This window comes from Cricetulus griseus (assembly GCF_003668045.3).
Source record: "Cricetulus griseus strain 17A/GY chromosome 1 unlocalized genomic scaffold, alternate assembly CriGri-PICRH-1.0 chr1_1, whole genome shotgun sequence".
Classification (NCBI taxonomy): domain Eukaryota; kingdom Metazoa; phylum Chordata; class Mammalia; order Rodentia; family Cricetidae; genus Cricetulus; species Cricetulus griseus.
The window spans coordinates 11,744,696-11,751,381 of NW_023276807.1; the positions used below are offsets into that span (position 1 = coordinate 11,744,696).

Genomic DNA, 6,686 nt, shown 5'->3' on the forward strand with positions numbered 1-6,686 from the left:
CATTCCAAGGAGTCATTTTCACTGAGAAATGTTGAAACTAAAGGACATACACATTTTCAAGATGGAAGATAGAAATCTTTATTTAAGGAACAGTTATGGGCTAGGGATACAACTCAGTGGCAGTCTGTGGGCTTAGCAAGACTACTATCTTTAGTGGAAAAACAATAAAGAAGCTGTCTGAAGTGTTCCTCATGGAAGCCAGGCACCCAGGATGCCAAAGCAGGAGGATTGGTTTGAGGACAGCCTGGCTACCTAGTGAGACGGGTGTGTGTGTGTGTGTGTGTGTGTGTGTGTGTGACATGTTTACTTGCTAAGTAAACAGGCCTGGCCTCCATCTTGGGGCAGTCCTCCTGACTGCTTTGATGATAGGCATGTGGTACTGCATCTGGCTCTCCCAAGTACTTTCATTTAAAAGGACCAGAGTCCCTTTCCCAGAATACATTTCACAAAGCATGTAGGGCCATGCATGGTTGCACCGGTCTGTAATCTTAGCCCTAAGGAGGCTAAGCTAGGAAGATTTCAGGTTTATGTGTGAGCATCTCAAGTTGGAGACACACCCGGGCCACATATTGAGACCCTTTAAACCACCTCCTAATGACCCGTTGTTTTATTCATAGACTAATGAATCTCCCAGCCCTCATCAGAGAAGCTTCTGTTAGCAGGGGATGTTGATTGACACAGAGGCCCACCAAGGTGCAGAGAGTAAGAGACTTCAGAATGATCTGTCCAAATGGAACACATATACTGCCCTTCCTCTTGCAGCTCGGGGATCATTGCAGAAATGGGTGTGGGAAGAGTCTAAGAGGCAGAGGCAGTGGATGGCTATGAGAACACAGCGTTTTCCAGACACAGCAGAGCAGCTGCACATATGAACTCAGAGTGGTGATGGCAACGTGTACAAGCCCAGTGCAAGCTCCAGCCACACCAAATCTCAGCAGGGAGAAGGGAGGGAGACAGGAAGCCTCACCCCTAGCTGGGGGTCTTTTGGGAACTGATGCTGTTGGGAGAGAGTTAGTTTCTTCAACAGTGTTGTTCCTGGTAGGCTGACCATGTTCCTGTGCAAGGCCACACACCCTGAATATATGGGCACAGCAAACTGGACATGATACGGGAAAAAAAAAAGAGGGACACAAAGTAGGTTGGGTAGGGTAGGTAAGGGAGGTGGATCTAGAAGGAGTTGGGGGTGTTGATATGGTCAAAAGTCGTACCAAATTCTCAAAGAAAAAAACTTTTTTTAAAAGATTTTATTTATTTATTATGTACACAGCATTCTGCGTCCATGTGTATCTGCACACCAGAAGAGGGCACCAGATCTCATAACGGATGGTTGTCAGCCACTATGTAGTTGCTGGGAATTGAACTCAGCATCTCTGGAAGAGCAGTCAGTGCTCTTAACCTCTGAGCCATCTCTCCAGCCCGAAAATTAATCTTTTTTTTTTTTTTTTTTTTTTGAGACAGGGTTTCTCTGTGGCTTTGGAGGCTGTCCTAGAACTAGCTCTTGTAGACCAGGCTGGTATTGAACTCACAGAGATCCACCTGCCTCTACCTCCTGAGTGCTGGGATTAAAGGCATGCACCACCAAAGCCCGGTGGGGGAAAAAACTTTTTAAAAAAGGAAAAATAACTTTTAAAAAGGAAATAAAAGAAAAGGAATTAGTAGGCTAGCTGTAACAAAGTCTCACTTACCCTTATAGAACTTTCAAGAACCCCACTGTGCCTATACATCCTTCATGGGATTTTTTATCTCATGCTTCCAGCAATCCAGGTTGTGCTCATCTCACACCCATTTTCACCGAGATCCAGACTGATGAAGTAAGTTCCCTGTGTTCATACAGCAGAGCTTGGTCTCAGAAAAGGCAGATGTGGGGCTGGAGAGATGGCTCAATGGTTAACAGTGACTGCTGTCCTTGCAGAGGACTTAGGTTCAGTTCCCAGCACCCACAAGGTGGCTCACAGCCATCCATAACACAGGCTTCAGGGGATCCATCGCCCTTTTCTGACCTCATCAGGCACTAAACATGCACATGGTATACAAACATACATTTGAGCAAGACACTCATATAAATAAAAATGAAATAGATCAATGGGTGGTAGTGGCACATACCTTTAATCCCAGCACTCAGGAGGCAGAGTCCGATCTCTGTGAGTTTGAGGTCAGCCTGGTCTACAGAGTGAGTTCCAAGACAGCCAGAGCTGTTAACACAGAGAAACCCTGGCTCAATCCCCCCACAAAAAGAAAGAAATCTAAAAATAAAAAAATAAAAAAAGATGTTTAGCTCCAACTTGCGGCCAGGCGTTAGTGGTGCATGCCTTTAATCCCAGCACTGGGGAGGCAGAGGCAGATGGATCTCTGTGAGTTCGAAACCAGCCTGGTCTACAAGAGCTAGTTCCAGGACAGCCTCCAAAGCCACAGAGAAACCCTGCTTTGAACCCCCCCCAAAAGCAAACAAACAAAAATAAAAAACCCTCCAACTTGCACATGACAGAGCTCTCCTTCCTGCCCCATTCTGCAAGCGCTTATCAATCATGTGACTTGACTGTGTAGCAAGCAGATATCTGGATCCTAGAGGCAGATCCTAATTCATAGGAGCTCCACTTCTTCACACAACAGCAGCAGATCTGAGGTCTGGCCATCAAAACTTTGATTTTTATGCATTTACCTTTGACTAAAGGAAGCAACTAAGCCATAAACCCAGACCTTTTTTTTTTTTAATTAGTGGAAGGTCTCAAGCATGTTAGACAAATACTCTACCCTTGAGCTACAATCTTCTCTTCCTTAGCCTCCTCGCTCTCCTCCTTCTCTTCTCTGCTCTCTACATGTGTGTGCATATATGTGTGTGTGTATGTGCGCGCGCATGCGTGCGTGCGTGCGTGCATGCACATGCGTGTGTGTGTGTGTGTGTGTGTGTGTGTGTGTGTGTGTGTGTGTGTGTAGGTGTATGCTGAAAACTGAATCCAGGGTCTTGTGTATACAAGTCCTCTACCACTAAGCTATATCCTCATCTCTCTGTATTTATTTATTTATTTATTTATTTATTTATTTATTTATTTATTTGAGACAGGGTTTCCCTGTGGCTTTTGGAGGCTGCTCTGGAACCAGCTCTTGTAGACCAGGCTGGTCTCGGACTCACAGGGCTATCTGCCTGCCTCTGCCTCCCAAGTGCTGGGATTAAAGGCATGCGACACCAACGCCTGGCTAAGAAGTTTATTGAAGAATATTCATATGAAGGCAACCACTTTTGATTTGTCATTAAAAAAAGTCACATTTCTTTATGCTGTGTACTAAAGGCCATATAAGAGAACAGAGTCACATGCTTCTCTCTGTGGAACCCTTGGGTTACAGTATAGCACAGTGGTGTCATTTCTGCACCGTGAGAATAAATTAAAAAAAAAGTCTCTTCTATGTTTTTCTCAAAAAGAGATGAAAATAACAGAAGGTTATTTTATTTTCTCTACTCATTTCTCTACTCATTCCATTGTATTGGAGCCAGTATTTTTTACCATCGCAGGCTACAATTTTCACTTTATCCACTCTACTAAGTTCTGTCTTCTCTCTTGAATTCAACATCATTCAATACAAAAGTCCAAAAATTATTGCAGAATCTGTATGTATTTAGAGAGCCCCTGAAATGGACTCTGTTCCTGACTCTCTGAGCCAATGGTGAATTCACAGCTCTATCAAACTGAAGAAGAACTTGAAGGGCAAGCTGGGGGTGACCTGTTGGGTCTGTATGAGCTCATCAAGGCTTTCTTGAAGACTGTTTCCCAAAGTCATATTTCTGCATAACAGATATGCCACGGCTTAAAATGGAGCAATTGCTTTTTCTTCAGGCTTGCATTGATGTCCTGAGGGAGGGCGCTTCCGCTGTGACGCTGGCAGAGCCGGGCAGGGTGCCCGCTTTGACCACCTCCCCAGCCACGGAAACCACAGCTCTGGGCCAGTGACTTGGAAGTGCTTGCGTCTTTATTTTTGTTTTTTGAGGCATCTCTGGATGTCTTGGAACTAATTATATAGACCAGACTGGCTTATATAATGTTTTGGTTTTTGTTTGTTTGTTTGTTTTGTTTTTTGAGACAGGGTATCTGGTGTTATAGCCCTAGCTGTCCTGGAACTTGCTCTGTAGATCAAGCTGGCCTCAAACTCACAGAGAGTCCACCTGTCTCTGCCTCTGAGTGCTGGGATGAAAGGCCCAGCTAGAGCCAGTGTTCTTAACTGCTCCCCAACAGGATCTTGATTTATATTGCGAAACAAAAACTGCTAAGACAGCGAGAGAGTATCAGGAGTCCTCATGAACGTATCAGAAGATCAGGTTTGATTTGAATAAAATTATAAGGAGACCCAAATATGGCACTTAGAAACACCTTTTCCAGCTGGGTATAGTGGCACATGCCTTTAATCCCAACACTAGGGAGGTAGAGGCAGGCTAATTTCTGAGCGAGAGGCCAGCCTGGTCTACAAAGCAAATTCCATGACAGCCAGAGCTACACAGAGAAACTCTCTCTCTGAAAACCAAGAAAAAAGGGAAAAAAAATTAAAGTAGAGGCATCACAGAGTCGATGAAATGCACACCATTTTACAAATGCTGCCTGTCCTGGAGTTAGGCGTCCCTAGATCATGGGCGGGGGTTCCATGGAGAAAACAAACAAACAAACAATGTCTGGCAGCAAAAAGGGTGGTAGATAGGTCAATGGATACCTGACCCATCCATCAGAAGGCAGTCTGTGAGTAGGGCCATGTGTGGTGGGTATCACAGCTCTCCTGCTTTCCCTTCACAACTCAACACTCTGACCGTGCTGATTGACCCGAGCCCTCCTTCTGGAAGGCAGCTCCTAGTTTTCTGTGTTCCCTCACCATTTCCTGTTCAGAGAAATGACTATTTTTAATAGAATAGCCCCAAATAAAAGCTACTTACTGAATAATGATGATGATAATGATTTTTGAGACGGGGTCTGGCTACAGTCCCAACTGGCCTTGAACCACTAGATAGAGATCCATCTGCATTTGTCTACCAAGTGCTGGAATAAAAGGTACATGCTGGCTGGCCTGGTACTTGCTACATAAATTAGCCTGGGCTCAAAGTTGTAGCAATTCTCTTGCCTCAGTTTCTTGAGTGTTGCATACAGGTGTAAGCCACTGCCTTTTCCTTCCAGAGTAATTCTGATAAGACATTCCCCCTCATCTTTCCTCACGATGACTCCCTTGCTTATCTGCTTCATTAAAAACCCAGGCTTCATTTCTTTTTGATATCTGTATCATTAGTGAGCATTCTCCCTATTGCAATAGTCTGAACAAAACCATCTGGTTTACTGGCCACTAAATCCACCTTGCCTGCTCATTTGCCTTATCTCTGCATCACTTTACAATGAGAGATCTGATTATGAAAATCTACCAGAAATCTAACTGATGACTGTGCAACATGAATTCATATTACTAAGCCTGTGCATGGTGTACTTAGAAACGGAGGGCCGGAGCCAGGCCTGATGGTTCACACATGTAATCCCAGTACTTGGGAGGCTGAGGCAGGAGGATCAGGAGTTAAAAGCCCCCCTTAGGCTGCATAGTGAGTTCAACACCAGCCTGGGCTACACGAAACCCTATCTTAAAGGGAAAGGGGGTTCAGGAAGCATAGCTTAGTGGTATAATACTTGCTTAATACACATGAAACTCTTCATTTGATTCCCGCATAGTGCAAGAAAAAGAAATAAATAGGGCTGGAGCTATAGCTTAATGGCAGAACATTTGCCTAGCACATACAAGGTCTAGATTTAAGCCATAGCACCACAAGGGGGGGAGACCCACGACCATGGTCTAGTCTAATAAATAAAAGTAATAAAAGGTTAAATTCTATCGTGCAAGCACAACACAAACAATCTAGTTGACAGAAATACAGTGGAAATAATTCTTCAAAACCACTAGAACCCTTACTCTGTTTTGGCGATAAAGGTTAGGGCATGGGAAAGTGGTTGGGGCCTGGTGAATAAGAACTGATTCCCATGGCCCATCGGCTGCATCCCTTGAAAGGGACAAATGCATCATCTGTTAACTGAGTTACATAATTTCAGTGACATCCATTATAATAGAGCTGTATACAGGCTGATCTGATCAGGTTGTAAAGTGTTTTGATTGCCACACTAGGGAGATTGGATTCTATCCTATGGCCATTGTGGGTCATGAACGATTTTACAGTCAGGGTTTGGACATAAACAGATTGACTGCAGTTCCGAACGTCAGTTGCCCTGCATCTGTTTTGGGTGGAGTTTGTAAAGCGTCATCGGGAAAAGCTGGTCTTCCCCGAAGCGTGTTTCTGGTTACTCATGCTCAGGTGAGCGTTAACTTTGACTATGTCTATTGGAAGATGTAGACACAGATCTCACAGATCTGTGGAACATGTTCAGAGTTCAGAGATGCACACATGCTCTGGCCGGAGAGAATCAAGGAAAGCCTCCAGGAGGAAGTGGGTAAGAGGAAGCAAGTTTCTGAAAGAGTAGGAAGTTAGCAAGCAGCAGCTGGTGAAATAAGGACTCTGTGGGCAGTTTGGCTCTAGGGGAGGGTCAGGGCCAGATGGCAGAGAGCTTTAGGTGCCCAGTCAAGGGACTTATGTCTCCTTCCATTAAGGGCTGGTTGATAACAAGATGATGGAACCATGTTGGATATAGGTTGTTGTGGCGTGAAAGAAGCTATGGAAA

At 44.6% G+C, this 6,686-nt stretch overlaps 1 pseudogene; it reads right to left on the bottom strand.

Annotated features, from left to right (window-relative positions):
* Positions 1–3,467: 3,467 nt before the first annotated feature.
* Positions 3,468–4,735, bottom strand: LOC100773099 (annotated as a pseudogene).
* Positions 4,736–6,686: the final 1,951 nt, after the last annotated feature.